The 17,256-nt window shown below is 39.4% G+C and overlaps 1 protein-coding gene across 24 annotated transcripts in view; it reads right to left on the bottom strand.

Annotated features, from left to right (window-relative positions):
- Window positions 1-17,256, bottom strand: part of DLG2 (discs large MAGUK scaffold protein 2) — a 995,744-nt gene that overhangs the window by 305,151 nt on the left and 673,337 nt on the right. The gene's annotated exons all lie outside the window — the stretch shown is intronic.

Genomic DNA, 17,256 nt, shown 5'->3' on the forward strand with positions numbered 1-17,256 from the left:
TAGGTACTAAATGCTTCAATTGTTATTTTGGACCAAACACAGATTTTTGTCACTAGTGGTGTAAAATAGAGCACACTCCATTGAGAAGCCTGCCAGCTGCCAGACTTGATGCAATGTGCTTCATCAGCAGTGAGATAGAACCAGAACACTTAGTCCCTCCAAAAAACATTCCTGATTCAAACTGAAGTCTACCTAACCACCCACGCCTGCCATCCTCCTTCATAAATTGGGGTTGGATCCACTAGAGTGGTACAAATGAGTAATAAACAACTTGTCTTTACAGACTTCATTAAAAAAAACTTTTTTTCTTAACAAAATAATCAAGTTACAAGCTTCATGCTTCATTCTATTACTACGGCAGTTACTCTTAAGGGAAATAAGTTGATTTAATTTAATACAGAGAGACCAGCAATTGTTCCAGTACCTCCTTAAATCTCCCATATTTCTTCATCAGAGCCAAAGAATTCTAAGTTGTCAAAGAAAAAAAGCTGTCCTACAAAAAGCAGACAATTTAAAAGAGAATGTTTCATGCTAAATAATTTGAGTAAATGTCATTCTTTATGTTTTCACCACTAACTACAGACTCCAGGATCTGTTGTATGGTAATAGCATCTATTTTTCATAGACTACTAATAAAATTCCCTCATATTCTTACTTTTGGAATTTACTATATTATCTAAGGATGAACTAATACATTCACCCTCAAAAATGTCCTGGTTAAATAGAGCATTATTCTCCTTGCCTGACAGATATGTCCAAGTTAGAAAGCAAATCTACATTGAGAGCAGTAAAATCCATCTCCAAAGCAGCGGTCTAATGACTTAACTGCTTGGCCACCCTTTCTCTGCAAATGAGGGTAACTGAGAAGTCAAATTCCAAAGAATTAGATGAATTGAGATGCCACTGTTCTTGTGAAGTACATTTATGATGAAGAGGCTTCTAAGTATTTTGCTTACAGAAGAAAAAAGGCATATGTAAATTAATGTGTTCTTCTGCATATCTGAAAGGACAATCAGTAAAGAAAATATTGGTTGCTAAAAATATTCCCATTTCAGCTACGTTTCTATAGATAAAGATCAACTATCAAATGTGTCCTCTTTGCAGCAAAAGAACACTTGAGCTGGGCATTGCTCAGGAGTCTTAGCACATGAAAGAACAACCTCTACCAAAAGTTTATCTGAACTCTGAGAGTTTAGGATGGATTTTTGTTATGTTCTTGTGCTGCTGGTTTTGTTTTGAGGCAAAACAATAGAAAGACCACAACTATTTGAAACCAAGGACCTTCTCTGTTATCAGCCTTTTGAAAGGATATTTGCAGGGGAAAATGGTGATAGCAGCTTTTATCTGATAATTGGTTGAACTTGGAAGGGACACAAAATGGATACGTCCCTTCTGATAAAAAGTACTGTATTGCAAAGTTTCCAGTTTTCATTCAATGGTTAGTTTTGGTACTTGCTTTCAATGCCAGAACTATTAATTTTCCAAGTGTTTAATTGTGCGGTTTGGATGTAAAATAAATAAGTGCTCTAAAGTGTTTCATTCTTGAGAATGTATCCAGCTAGTTCTTCCCACTCAGAAAGACAGTAATTAAGTCTAAGCTGCTATTCTATTAATATTACTATATACTTGATTCTTGTCAAATTTCTAACTTACTTTTGCCATATATGAAATACAATTGGCTACACCATGCGTAGTGAATAAACTGTAGGAGTCTAACCATTGGATGGTTATGAAGATAAAAACATGGGAAAAGATTAAAAAAAAGTAAAAAGGAGGATTACATTTCTTTTATTTTCATATACTCTGTGCCCTGCACTGATGAACACTGGTATCGCTAGATCCTATCTACATAAATCCTCCCATAAAGTCAAGTGTTAAAGCTCATAAAGGCTCCTATTAAGGGAAAAAGCATGTCTTTTGGAGAAAGTCAAACAACAAGGAATTAACTTGCCAAAATCAGTAAGCCACACACCTCCACTACCGAAAAAGCAAAACTCTTTGGAAAAGGACATTTACACTGCAACAGAATTCTCACCTTGGTGGCTAAAATTTGGCTTTTCGAGTTATCGAGTTGCTTAAAACAGTACGACTATCCTCAATAAAACATAGACAGATTAATACTGTAGGATTAATAGGCTGAGAGAATACAAAGTTGATCCAGTGACAGAAATACTTTCATACAAAGGATTTTGTTTGCATACAAGTACAAGCTTTGTCAGTGCAGAATTAGCCGGACGATTACTCTTGTCTGCTGTGACAAACGCATCCAGTGCTAGATATCCAGGTATACCTTTCCAAACCTCTAGGTTATTTTTCCACCCTCATGTAGAAAAAGATGAGGTTTTTAGGTCTCATAAATAAAATACAAAAATGCACATGCATAAGACTGTGCACAAATATATGTGCCTATAGAGTTCTGTGGGTTTTAACACAATCTTTTGGAGGGCATGCTGACCCCTGTACTGGATCAACAGAACATAATGATCTCAGAGGTCTACAAATATACATTGAGAATATTGAGACCTCTAAAACAGCAGTTCATGGTGCAATGAAATATATGACATAAGCTGGTGAGATGACTCCAACCTTAACAGCTAATTCAATCTTTTATTATTATTATTAATCTAGAAACTCCAGAGCATTTTTAAAATTCAGAAATATGGAGCACTTGGAAGATAAACACATATCATTATTCATTAAAAAATGCAACTTCAGAGAAAAAAATAAAGGAAGAAATCTGAAGCAGCATGTCAACACAGAGACTGTAATGTCATATTTTTCTCCTTAAATCTATGGAGAAAGTTTTCAGGACCAGTACTTGCCATAGCTGTTAGTATCTAAAGACAGAAGCTGTGACAGCTACCATAAGTATATTTTTTAATATTTCATCATTTCTTAAACAGTGTCAGAGCTTTTAAATTACTGCCATTGTCCTTGTAAGCCTTAATGCCATATACTTCAGTGAGACCTATTCATACATTTACTTTTTAAGATAGTAAAAACTGACAAAATATCTAATGAAACAGAAAGCAGAAAAGTAAGTTTTAAAGTATTTTAAGCTATAGCTAATGACTTTTACAACAATTAAGAAATTAGAGGAAATTCAATTTTCTCTAACTGCATGTGAAAAGAACTCTTAAAACTCATCTTAAGATGTAGAACTTTAGTTGCTCAGATTCAACAATATAATATCAGCATCTGGTGAAAAAGGTTCACAGAGTTCTTGACTAAATTCCCTCATGTTTTAATGAAAATAACATGTAATTAGAAGTATTTTGGAGAATACATTGTGTCATGTTGAAAAAAAAATTAATGAAAGTATGTTCTAACTATATTTTAAAAGAACATAAGCCTAAAAGCAAATGTTCATCCTATTGTTTCCTCGGAAAAAGAGGGGCTTCATAGAATCATAGAATAGTTAGGGTTGGAAAGCACCTTAAGATCATCAAGTTCCAACCCCCCTGCAATGGGCAGGGACACTTCACACTAAACCATGTCACTCAAGGCTCTGTCCAACCTGGCCTTGAATATTGCCAGGGATGGAGCATTCACAACTTCCTTGGGCAACCCATTCCAGTGCCTCACCACCCTCATATCTCAATTCAGCACAATGTAAAAGTCTCTGATTAATTTTTGAGGTCAAATCCTATTTCTATTTTAGCCAAAATACTCAAAGAGTGACTTAGCATTATACATATACTTAAATTTATTCCAGTTTGTAGAATCACCCATGCAGGTAATGGCTGAGTTAAAATGAGTTAGGCAGCTCTTCCTTGGCATGGCTCACCTAAATACTTAAACAAAATAGATGCATGCTACAAGGCTTTTGTGATATAATTCATATATGAAGAACTGTGGATGGTAAAATATAGAGCACATGCTATAACCATGCCAAGACAATTACAAACTGATACAAGAAATATGAGAGAGATTTGGCACTAAGGAGGAATGGCAGGCACACAGAGAGTTACAATAATTGTTGCTGTCTCCAAAGCAGATAAGGGCTTGGATTGAGGAAAAATACTATTCTTTATGTGCTTATTCCAAGTGTGTTCTCAATCTGACCGCCTTCATCTGAATTTTATGTTTACTCTTTTCTAGGAGCTGTGAAGAAATCCTTGAAAAGCTAATAATTGCTTCAGTCAAGTTTTAACTAAACAAGATGAGGGCAATCCTTAGGCACTTACAGGAAATATAGTAGGTGACAACTGGTAATGATTATTCTGTTCATTTGTTCAGTGCAATATGGTGCCCTGAAGAGAAACCCAAAGCAGCCAAGTGTGGCAGCAAGGAGCCCCCAAAGACCAAATAGTCCTGCCAAGACACATTAGCCAACTTGCAGCTCCACAAAGGAGCTAGTTGGAACCAACTACGGACTTGGGAACAAGGGAATGATTTGTGCTCCATAGGACAACACCATGACAGTAAAAGCTGAAGTAACCCATGGGTCTTAGACACTTCCAGACTAGCTGGCAGTCTATTAATGGGACTGCTTCTCACAAATAGGATCATAGAATCATGGAATGATTTGGGTTGGAAGGGACCTTAAAACTCACCCAGATCCAACCCCCTGCCATGGGCAGGGACACCTTCCACTGGAGCAGGGTGCTCCAAGCCCCGTCCAACCTGGCCTTGAACACTGCCAGGGATGGGGCAATTGCATCTTCTCTGAGCACCCTGTGCTAGTGCCTCAGCACCCTCACAGGGAAGAATTTAATCTTCCATGTTTTCTATTGCAGAATGCCCAAGATCAATAGATTATTTATAAGGATATTTAAGGTGGGTTTTTTTTCCAGATGTCTTCTCAGAAAAGCTTAAATTGATACAGACTTTTATTATTCGTTACTCAAAGCTTAGAAATCAAGGTGAAAAAACTGTTATTAAGGGAGAATCAGTGTAAAGCTACGGAATGCATTGGGCAGATACATACCTCTATATATCAGTATGGAGGTATTGGGTAGACAACAAAAGAGAGAGAAGACTAAACTTCCACTTTGTTTCTTTGCTCCTGCTTTGTCTAACCTTTTCAGCCAAAGTTTCCCTTCAAAAGGGTTGATTCTTTCTTCAAGAAGTTACAAGAACACAGAACTTTAAGCAGGAACACAGGATTACAGGTGACAAGCTGAAAGGACTATTATCCTTTCTTCAACAGAGCAGCGAATAATGATACTAATATATTGACCCTGACCCTAGGAGAATTAGTCTGGTCTGTTCTAGTTCTTCTAGTTAGGGAAGACTGACTCTCTGTCCCCTACCTTTTTCTTCCTTTTTAATTCTATTTGCACCCTTCCTATCCCGTAGTAAGTAAAATACAGCATTTAGGGGTAAAAAATGCAATTATTGGTACCACCCATGTAATTATTTTATTATTTTTTCATATTTCAAATAAGAATTCAAGGAACTCAAATTTACCACAGAAGCCTTCAGATCTGCCTTGCCAATTACAGAACATAGAGCCAAAACTAAATGCCAATGATATGTATATATACCACAGGGCATACGGTTTCCTTAGGTATAACGATCCTTAGACACATGATCCAATTTCCGTAGCAAATTCACATACACCCTCAGGCCCCTTCCTGACATTTTAAAGCAGTATAAAACTACTGCTATATCTACTCTAAAAATATAGAGATAAAACTCACCAGTAGAACAGAATTCTGCCTATTTCTGGAAGCAAGAGAGTGCTTGTGGAATTGTCTGATGAAGGTAGCAGATAATCCCATCTCAAAATTTTTCCCTTATGTGCTTTATAATGAAATTTAAAATCTCTCATAGAATGGTTACTAACAAAATAATATTTGATAAAAGCTACGATTTGGGGTGGGAGGGAATAATTTGTGAATGAAGCAGCAGAATTTGGGCTGAACTTAAAAATCTGAAATCCTGTGAGTGATTCTGCTTTAAATATACGTGGAAATATTGGTGCAATACAATTGTAACTCAGCTGTATTTAATATGAAGACACTATTTGAAGCATTGAATTTAACGTATGTTTTAGGAAGAGTAGAATTGGTTTTGGTTTTGAGGAAAGAAAATAGTGACTAAACCCACTACAATTTATCTGTAAGAGAAAAAAAATAATCCTTCAGTGTTCTGAATTCTTTAGCAAGTTGCACTGATCTGTTGTGATGGAATAAATTGAAAAAAATATAATCTTTTCCCCCAAAATGCTGTCCTGGTACCACCTCAACGCTTCCTGCGCAACCCTGAGCAGGTCATTTAACTTCTTTTATCCATAAGCTTCAAATAGAGGATTAAAACCCCACCTGCATCCCGCTTCCTTTGTCTCCTGTTTACAGTCTGAACAAACTTTCCAGAGGAGAGTCTACACCTTCTTGGCTCATCTCAAACAAGGACCAACCCTCAGTGCAGCCTCTAGGCATACTCAGCATAAACATAACTAACCAACAAAAGCAGCTCCCTGCCTTTTCCCTGCTGTGTTCACCCTTGTAACCAGTCTTCAGAAGTGAGAGATGAAGGGCAAACCCTTCCACCATGCACTCTGTGTACGTTTGTGTGTGTGTGAAGGCGGGAACTAAACTCTCACACAGCATTCCTGTAAGGACACACACGCAGATGGATGATGCTTTCTCCACCTGCACTGGCAAACCAGTTTCGGTGTGCTGGCTGTGGGAAGCCTGAAGGCTAGAGCATGGCTGAGCTAACTAGTCTTGCCAAAAAGCAGGGTGTGCTTGCTTAAGGGCAGTGCTGTGCTCCTGCAGTGTATCAGCAACTGGAATGATTTCCAGCCCAGAGACCGAAGTAAAAGAATCTTACAAGTGGTTCTGATTTAAGTGTATGTGTAGATTGTACTGCTACATAATGGAAACCTAGCCTGTCCTTCTGCATATCACAGCCTTTAGCTGGCATGAGGTTTTGGAGGGTGACCTGAAGTTGTGTTAGTTACCCGCACAGCCCACTGTTCACTCCTTTGACTTTTTGCAGTGGTTTTGGCATAGAAAAGAGCTACCTATCTTTCCAACTGGAAGTCAAGCTCTAGCATCCTCCTGCCTAAATGGTAGAATGCAAAAGAAGCAGAGGAGCGGCAGAAAAAGTCTGTGCACACAAACCCAGCTCAATCCCTCTGGATCAGCGCAGCATCTCAGTCACTTTTCTAATTCCCAGTCCAGGATGCACTAGCACGAAGTCCTAGTCCTTGTCCTCCAGAAGGTTGCATAAGAATGCTAAAAGGACAAAGGAAACTCTACTTTTAGATACCTGGAGTACAGTGGTAACTTAGGAGGTGAAAATGCCAGCTATGATGCAGTCAAAAATTTCAGATCACATCCAGGAGGGCTTAAGGTCGCAGCAGCGTGACTCGCAGGTGTGCTACCACAGGACTTTGAGCTTTATTTCACTTTCAGAACAGAGGCTGGAGTCCAAATTGTCAGGGAATAATTCAGATTTCAGAGCATACTTCTGAATGTCAGAATGTGGTACTGCCTGAAGTGACTGTGTTTCCACATCCTGTTAATGATGTGACCTTGCTGAGACCTGAGAGACAACAGCTACTGAACTGCCACAAGACATTTACATTTATTGTCCTTCACTGATGCTTTAGCAACGGATAGATGTATTTTTTAACAGCCATCTTAATGAAATGTTAACGTATTAAAGGGTCTGCATGATTGCAATTGAATTTAAAACACAAGTGACAGGTAACAATATCGGGAAGAACATTAGCAGAGCAGCTCCTCATCATAAACAGCATCTCTTTACACCTCTCCCTATGTTTCATTTAGACTCTAATATCTATTTTTGAAGTTGCAAGTCAGAAACAGACAGCACACAACACTATATAATTAGGAATGGAAAAGTCCCTGCAGCCTTTAGACTGTTACACAAAAATATATTTAGAAGCTTGAATATGTTCCTATTCACACAGTTTCAATAGAGAACACATCAGCATTTGGTTTGGTTTTGAGGGGTTTTTTTGCCCTTTTTTTTTCTTTTAAGTCTTAAATTCAGCTGTAAGGCCTCACTTTTTGTAGTGCAAAATCCTATCCCACAGATTGAAATAGATCTTGGCCTCAGGCAGCAGGATTGCTGCAGGGACACACAAGTAGGCAGCAAGGCAAGACAGCCATCAGCCAGGCTACGCTGGAGCCACCCAGATGCACCTTACTGTCCATGTCCCCATGGCTCACCCAGAAATAATACCCTTATAACCCTGACCAGGGGTCCATCCAGCCTGCTGTTTCCAGGCAGATGGTAAAGGGAAAGAGTTAACACAATATATTCCCAGGATACATTTTCAGCTGCTGACAATTCTGGACTTCCCTGAGTCACAGAAACCTTTTTCTTTCTTTTTCATTTAATAACCCTGGATAGATTCTTCTTCTACAAATTTAACATCTTTCAAAACCCACATAAACTTTTAACATCCACAATATTCTCTGTCAATGACTTCAACAGCATTGCTACCAGCTAAATAAATATCCCTTTATGGGTAGTTCAACCTGCTGCTTATTAGTAACATTTGATGTCTCCAAATCCTTTCATTAGAAGAGACAGAAAACACTGCTCCCTGGTCATTCTGTTTCTTTCCTGTAGTTAGGAAACAGGACATAATCACCTACATCTCATAACTGATTTTTCCTCATAAGAAAAAAGGCTCTGCTAGACAAACTCTTCAAGCCAAAGGCATAGAGCTGAACTACCGGTAACAGTAATTTAATTTCAGAGATGGAAACACCACCTCCCATCTTTCTATTTATATGAATGCCTCTTGGGTGTAGCACCTACAGACTTAAAACTGAACCTTGAGAAGTTATAGAATCAGAGAATCATAGAATGGTTTCGGTTGGAAAGGACCTTAAGATCATGTAGCTCTGAGCCCCCCTGCCATGGGCAGGGACACCTTCTACTAGTTGTTTTCATTGTTTTATTTCCTTGACAAAAACAACATTGTTTCATGCTGAATAAATTTTCCAGTCAAGCCAAAAATAAATTTAATTCTAATATGCTTTGAATTGAAATAAAATTGAATAAAATAAAAGGTTAGACAGCCAGGGAAACAAAAAGCAAAACAACGATCTGCTGTCTTATTATCTAATATCATCTCCTAGAAAAAACACTTTAACTATCTTTTCTTCCATCACTGAAGCTGTTACGCTTTGGATAATGTAATGCTCTTCTTAAATTGCAGTAAAAATCTCCAATTATTCAGGAAAGCATCCTCAATCACAAGACTAGAAAGAAATTCTGTTTCTTGCTTTGGTTTGATGAAATCTTTAAATACATTACAGAAATTGTACCAACAATAGAAACTAATGCAGGTGCTTGTGAGGTTGCTACTGGGGAGTGCTTAGGACAGCCATAAAGAGGAGCTTGCAGTTCACAACCTCTACTTGCCTCTCAGAACATCCTGCTAACGACAAGGCTGCTCTGGCCCAATTAATCTTTACTTGCCTTTGAGGAAGTGAAACAACTCTGGAAGGAAAGAATAAAATACATTGATTTCATAGCCCCACCAGTTTAATGGTCTGATTACTCCTTTGGAAGATGCGGGCTCATGTTCTCCAGAGGGAGAAGGATGGTGAATGCAGGTTTCTCTTCAGAGGTGAGGTGAAAGGTGATGTTGCCACTATTTTCCAGAATAAAGGAAGCCCTAATTTAGTCTTTTCCCTTTGCACTGAAAAACAATTGGGCCCTCTTTTGGGATCAGAAAATGTTTGCTCAGCTTTAGCTTAACATTCTGAAGTGGTTTTAGGCCTGAAGTTTGTAGATAGCAAGTTTTTGTGCGGTGATGCCACCAGCACTCCACTGAGAAACGGTCACAGGGCAAGGGAGATTAAATAATAGCTTATTTAAACAATTACAAGCTAAAGAAAGAAACTGTACAATTTAAATAAATTGCTACATAGATTGAAAACTTTCAAAAGTTTACAAAGGCCAAATGCACTGAGCATTTGTATTTTATATTACTGATTTGCAAAAATACTTGGTAAGGAGTTATTCTGAGGCAATTTTCAGCTGTAGGAATTAATCTGTTATCAATATATCAAAACTAGTCTTAATTTCACAAAAAATCATAACTTGACATTATTATTATTAATAATATTAGCTACATAAAAGCTGAAGTTTCATAAACTGTGCGTATGCTCACTGCATGGTACTGAGTTGGTGTTACTCTAAAATAGACTGATGATGACCTCATGCAACATGGTCAGTAATATCCAGAAGCTAAAATTGGTGGTAAATTCCACATCAACCTCAAATATCATCCTCTACATCTTCATCTCAGGGAAAAAAAAAAAAACCAAACTAAGCAGTTAAAATTTCTCACATATTTACTTGAAAGCTGAACCAAGAACATCACTACACAAAAGTGCCATTCTTTTTGTGTCTGATAAAATTCAGAGGTTAAGGATGCTTCAGACCAAACAATGCAGAGAGAAGACACAAGCAAAACCCCGCTTGGTTTAATGTCTGCCAGAAAAGCCACGTCTCTTTACACACACTTTAAGAGTGGGAAGTAGTTATTACTTAATGGTAGCTCACCTCACAGGGTGTAGCTATATGGGGCTGAGGGAGGAGTAGCTGACACCCATTCAATTTGCACACAGACTGAAGCATAAGCTTTCAGAGAAGTCAAGTCTAAATGCATCTATAAGAGGAGGACCTCTCCTTTTGCTTTTTCCTTCAAAACATCCTGAAAGCAGAATGCTATCCTGTTGCTGTATAATGCTTGGTCCAAATCATTCAGAATGAACTGATTTTCTGTGACATCAAGTCTTTAGTTATTGCTTAGCTAGCATAACTCAAGGCAAATTAACTCTTTTGCTTGGTAAGCCACACCTATAGTAATTTTGCACAGAGTTTATGATCTTTCACTTTACACATTTTAAAATGCTCCCTGCATAAGACAGACTCCTCTCCCCCAGCATAAATCACATCCTTCTCAAGGGATGTCCCTAATTCTTCAAGATAGGGACTGTGATACACAAGCGTAAAGCTGCTGAGTCGGGGGATGAGCCCTTCCCTTTGCAAGACACGCTGATATAAAACACAAAACAATTCTCCACCCATAAAAGACCATTTTGTACTTATCAGACCTGCAATTCCCACCCTAACTTGCTGTAAACCAAGTATGACTTTACTAACGCTAACAGATTTGCAGAACAGACACAGGCATGAGGTGATTCAGGCTGGTGAAGCTGGTCGCTGGCCGAACGCCCGATTAGCAATCGATCAGCTGGCAGGCCATGAGCCCATGGGTTTGCTTAGATGCTTGTGTTTGATTCCAAGCTCATGATAGCAAAGGGAAGGCAGCAGAAGTAGGCATCAAGTGTAGGCAGGAGAGCGCAGGAAGGGGATTGCAGAGCATGGGCAGAATGCTGGGACTGACATGGGCTCTTAAACTTGGGTCAGGTTTTCTTATTAACCTCACTGTGAGGTCTATAGGAGCTGGTATTTTCTTTCTGTACCTCCCCCCCCAGTTGAGTTGTTTCTCCCACCCTGCGTTTCTCCTCCATCTGCTTTTCTCCATCCTTTGGTACCCTTTGCTCTTACCACATTTTTCCATTCCTCCGTCCGTTCTCTACCTCCCCAGTTATCCTCAGTCTCTCTGCGTCTCGTGTCCTGCCACTGCCATGTACGATGCTTTCCTTCTGAAACTGCTCCCACTAGTAACCAAGTTCTGAAACTCCCAGCGCATCCAACCTCTGTGGCAGCTCGGCTTGATCTGGGTGGCTCTGGCAGCCGGCAGAGGCAGCAGCCTCTAATGGTGGCCAGAAGGAAAACTTCAGCTCACAGAACAGGTATTTGTGTCTGCCCTTCAAAGCCAGAGGCCAAAGTGGGACAGCGGAGAGGCAAAGGGAGAAAGGAAGTGTGGGTAGCTGCGGGGTGCTGTGAGACGAAGGTGCGGGCATAAAGAAAAGGGAAAGAAAAACAAAACTCCGTAAAGTCTGAGATGAATGAAGGCACCAGGAAGCTGAGAAGCTCCTCCCAGCTGCAGGGCTGCTCTGCAGGTAGTGGAAGATGCCCCAGGCCAGGCTCCGTAGGTGTGGTACAGGGCAGGGATGGCTTTGCAGCCCTGACTTACCCTCCAAGCCCTCCGGTTTATCTGGCTTCAGCACCATGGAGGGGCTTTGAGGCCCCGAGGCTTGGGGAAGAGCAGCTTCCTCAGCTTGGCCACAGCGAGTTCCACTGGGGAAGGATGAGGAGCTTCCTTGGGCCCCAGATACGCTTTGCCTGCTAAAGACACGGAACCACAGGGTTGTTCCTCACCCGTGGTTAAAATCCTCCCAACTAACACCAGCACTGTCTGAAGCGCATTCAGGTTTGTGCAGGAAAACCAGTTGCAACAGATAACCCAGAAGGCAATTCCGGATTTGGTATTTTTTTTGCAAGCACTTTTCATCTTGGGGCTCTCAAAGCGCTTTGCAAATATGAACTCGTTTAAGCTTCCCAACAACCCCCGTGAGGCAAAGATAATGATCACTATCCCCACTTTACAAATGGGGGAACTTCAGCACAAAAGAAGAAAAGTGCTGCCACAGATCAGGCATAGCAAGTTGAGAACAAAACCGAGCAGTCGAGCCTCCCAGGCGCTTGCACTAACAAGTAGAAAACCCTCCCTTCCGCTCTGGTTTGATTGAGAGTAGCTATTCCAAACAAAGGTGTAGCATTAAAATAATGGAGGAGAAAACATGCAGTTCAAGTTTAGTAAGAAACTTTAGTAGCTTCAGAGCATCAGTACCATTAGGCTGCACACTTAACACAAGAGTGAGGTGCAGCTTTGAGGAGAATGCAAATAGGTAAGTAAGGGGAAAAAAAAGTCCACAAAATTTGCTTTTTGTGATGGTTTGATTAAGAGTGAAATGCGGAATGGCATGATGGAAGCAACACATCCAAAGTACTCGCAAGGTCTTGCAAATTTGATATCAAAACACGCTACAGGGAAATAAATTTAACCCCCCTGCTCTAGCATCTGCAGTAAAAGTGTAATAAGGAATGTGGCGACAGTGATGAGGTATTGTCACGAAATACAGTTTGGCTAAAATCCTAAAGTCCAAAGAGTTGATTCAAACCACAGCCTAGAGTTCTGACGGGGTATGAACAAGGTATGTTTATACTCACTTTGTATCGGTGGTTTTGGCTGTAAGAAGCAAAAAGTTGCCCAAGCTTTTCTTTAAAAATTTTGGAATAAAGTCTTTGCTGATAATAAGGAACTTAACTTTTATTTATTTATTTATGATAATTTTTGGATGACATGGTTTTGTGCTTGGGTGACATGGTTTAGTGCGAGGTGTCTCTGCCCACAGCAGGGGGGTTGGAACTGGATGATCTTGAGGTCCTTTCCAACCCTAACTATTCTATGATGGTATGATAGCTTAAATCAGTTTCCTTTTAATCCACAATCTTGTATTCAGGTTTGGTGGGGAATTAACGAAGAATTCAACAGTACCCCAGAGGGTACAAATGCAAAATATTTTTTCCTTGACTAACACTAGGCTCCATAGAGAGCTGATGAATCCTAAGGTGCGTAACCACAGAAGGCTTCTTACTGCAGATAAATTTTCACTGAGCTATTTAAATTCCTGACTACAGTAGCAGTGCAAACACGCTGATGAAATAGGCGCTTGGATTTGGCTGCATGGTGCTGTTCTGCTGCGGCAGCACGCTGGGGCAATTGCAATTTCAGGCAGGATGGGCACTGAAGGAACTCTTGGGAGGGAGCCTTGTTAACCAGTTCAGGACCACTGCAGGAAATAGCTAGTGCAATGGGCATTATACAACTGCAGTGTACCTAAAGTCCTAATAACACGCTGCATTGCTTAACTGGCATGCTATTAATAACATTAATAATAATATTAATAACATTAATAAGGTTATTAATAACATTCACAAGCAGCAGTTTCAAGCAGTACCAAACAGCTCAGTATCTTACAGGGGGAAGAAAGTGATCCTTTGTGTTATGAAAGAAAACAACTACAACAATGTCTATCCCTGTATAGAGGCCCCGGTTTCAAATACCACAAGCCAGAGGGGTACCCTCTTCTTCTCATGAAATTCTGTTCTCTTTACCCCAGAATTCAGCTGCTAAAACATAATTTCCCTTTCCTTTCTTGCACTGCATAAGAAAACTTTCACAAGCTACCAAATTAACTTCAAAATGGGAAAAGCAGAACTATAACCAAATTCAGAGACACACTGGGGTTCTGCAATACCAAATAAGAAATGCAGACTTCACATCGGAAAGAAGAGAAAGAAAAGTGATGAAAGCAACAGAGAAGAGAATTACATGGTAACATTCCATTGATGAAAAGATGTATATGTTGGTAATTTAAAACTTGACCTATGGTAAGACATGTTCAACTGTAAAAATAATGCATGAAAATCGGATTTGATTTTGTGATCTTTTTTTAATTAGATCCCCCGTGGTAATTCTATCTTTTTTCTTAATTCCACAGTAGCTCAAAAATGATACATGCAAATGCACAGGCAAACAGAGTTAATAAGATCAAACTTCCTAACACAAACCAGGACAGTGTGAGCAGTCAATAATTCATGATCTAATTTATGACTGTTTGCAAAGCAAGCATGTTTTACCTAATGGGGTGAATGCCTCTTTATTAACTTACGACTAAATTAGGTACTGAACTAACAGCATTGTCAGAGGCCTGTAAACAGTGCAGATATGAATCAGTGTTTTGTGGCAGCGCTGTTATTATAATAACATCCTGAACAAGCTGTGTGCCATTGCAGAGCACACAGACCTGGTACTGATAGGCTTAATACAAGACCAAAAGTTAGCAAACAGAGATTTAGGCAGTGAATCACAAAGCAGACACACTTCTGTTTTGATATATAATGATGGCAAAACGAAGCCAGTTGCCCAAGCTGGATTAGAGACACAATGACACACGTATCAAGAACATCACCTCTGCCGGGAATAGCTCTTCACATTAATCTGAAAAAGCCCCTAGCTTATTCCTATTATCACTGCCAATTCACTTCTTATTAAGCAATATAGACTAGAAACGCATACCAACCGCTAACAACTGTGTTCCTGCTGCTGCTGCGAGGGATTTAGGTTTCAAACTTTTCATCAGAGGCAAAGCACTGTCAGCACAGCCCACGGGGCAAAGACTGAAGGGGGTCTTTTATCTAGCCAGCTGTCAAGTGGGGACTTGCTTCTGTTTCCTCTCCTCCATTCCTTCTTTCCTTTGTGTTTCTCAAGTAAATTGCACACAGCAGTTACAGCAGTGCGTATCTTAATTCCAGTTTTCAAGCTTGGAGTGAACAGCACAGAATTGTAATATTTCTTTTCTGGGGCATCTTTAGTGAAACACAGAAATATTTTTTTAACTCTTACTAGAATGCAATCTTTAAATTTCTTTTCTTCATTTATTTTTTATTAACAGAATATGCATGAGAAAGGGTCTTATATTCAGAGTTCCTCTCTTGCTGCATACACCTAGCTAAATTAATAATCCTTTGACACACCATAGTGAGTTAGTTGACAACAGAAGGGAACACAAACCTCATTTGTTTAAAACCTTTGCCGTTAGGCATTGAACTTAAGCCTGTAAGGCACAGAAATATGAGAGAAGGAATCACTATTCCATTCCAAGCTTTCTCCTTGATTTACTAGATGACTGAGGGCAAGTTATTTCAGTTCCTGTCTCCTTCCTATAGCTTGTGAATTATGCTCCCTTCCCCACACTAAATCACTTTGAGAGCTGGGGGAAAGAAACATCTAATGGGGCTAACTATTATGGTGATGAGAGAACAACAGAGCATGCCTTAAAAGTGCTGCAGTTTCACAATCCTAAACCTCCTGCCAATCAGTAATTAAAACAGTATCAGGCAAGACACATTTACAAAGGAAAGACAAACACTGCACAGCTTTAGTACTTTTTAACCTATGGTGTTTAGATAGCTGGGGTTAAGTGTGCTGTTCCTGATTATTCTGCCAAACTCTCAATCGATCCACTTTCCTCAATGTGTTTAAGTTCTCCTTACAAATATGCACACTTCTAAGGAAAAAAGTTAAAATGATAGGTTCACAAATGGAAACCAGTTTCCTGGAAGAAAGAATGAATGAAACAGGTTCAGGTCTGGGCAGCTTACCAGGGTAATGTGCCTCCAGGCACAACCACTTTCTTCCCCTTGACTCACCCCTCACATCAACCCTCTTTCCTCCTGAGTACAGCTCAGATTCAAACACCAAAATAACCTTCGGTACAACTTTAACCCTTGAAATTCAAGCTCAAGACTGCCCATATCTGTCTCAGTCCTGGGAATAAAGTCATCATATACATACAGTCACATACGGAGTAACTGATTTTTGAAACATAGGTTCTGTAAGAGTCCTATGACCATGAGATTGGTATAAAACATAAGCTCTGCATCCTTGTTCTATACAAGACTCTTTTATTTGCGTTTTATATCCCAAGAACTTCTTAAAATTCATATTTTCAAACTTGCCATCACAAAAAAGAAAAGCATCTTTTCTGATAGCAATAGATAAGGAACTCATAGAACCCACTTATTCCTGTAGCCAGAGTTTTGAGAAAAATACATCCACCATAAGATCAGAAGTTGACTATGAGAAGTCAGAAAGAATAATACTTGACTCAAACCAGTTTTGGTTTTGAAACTAAATTCATATTTTTGGAGTTTCTGCTCTTTTAAACTTTCTCAGAATAGGAAATTCAGTATTCTTTTACTAATGGTTTTGTTTTCGATTGAGTTAGACCGCTACGCTGTGCTTCCACTCCCATGAGCTGATCACTCTTGTTTTCCAGAGTATGATGAATTTTTTAGGAGCCACGATTTCACTTATGATCAATAAGGGCCAATAGAAAAAATTGCTGAGATAATATATTGAAGTTCTTTGCTTTATCTAAGCAATTGAGGCGACCACTGCACTTTTTTCTCTGACACAAACTCAAATAAAAACAAAAAAGGCAGTGACACATAAATTACTGGGATTCTCTTTCTTCCAAAGAGTAAAAGAAGTCTGCGTTCACAGCTTCTTTATTAAAAAGCAGATATTTGCCCATGGACATCTGACATCTGTGAGATAGAAGCAGAAGGTTTTATACATCAAAAGTCTTAAAAGATCAAACTGTCGAGAGAAAGTCTCCTTCAACTCAGTGGGAATGGTTGCTACTTCTGGCGGTTTTATATTCCCTGTCACTGACTTGAAACTCAAAGCTTCAAAGAGACATGGTATGCAGCATTCATAAAAAAAAACACCCCTAATTTTCAGTTACTCCCAAGCTTATTATAGTCATATTT

This window comes from Pezoporus wallicus, unplaced genomic scaffold (assembly GCF_028554395.1).
Source record: "Pezoporus wallicus isolate ANWC-B61680 ecotype Strahan unplaced genomic scaffold, APGP_CSIRO_Pwel_v1 contig_13458, whole genome shotgun sequence".
Lineage (NCBI taxonomy): Eukaryota > Metazoa > Chordata > Aves > Psittaciformes > Psittacidae > Pezoporus > Pezoporus wallicus.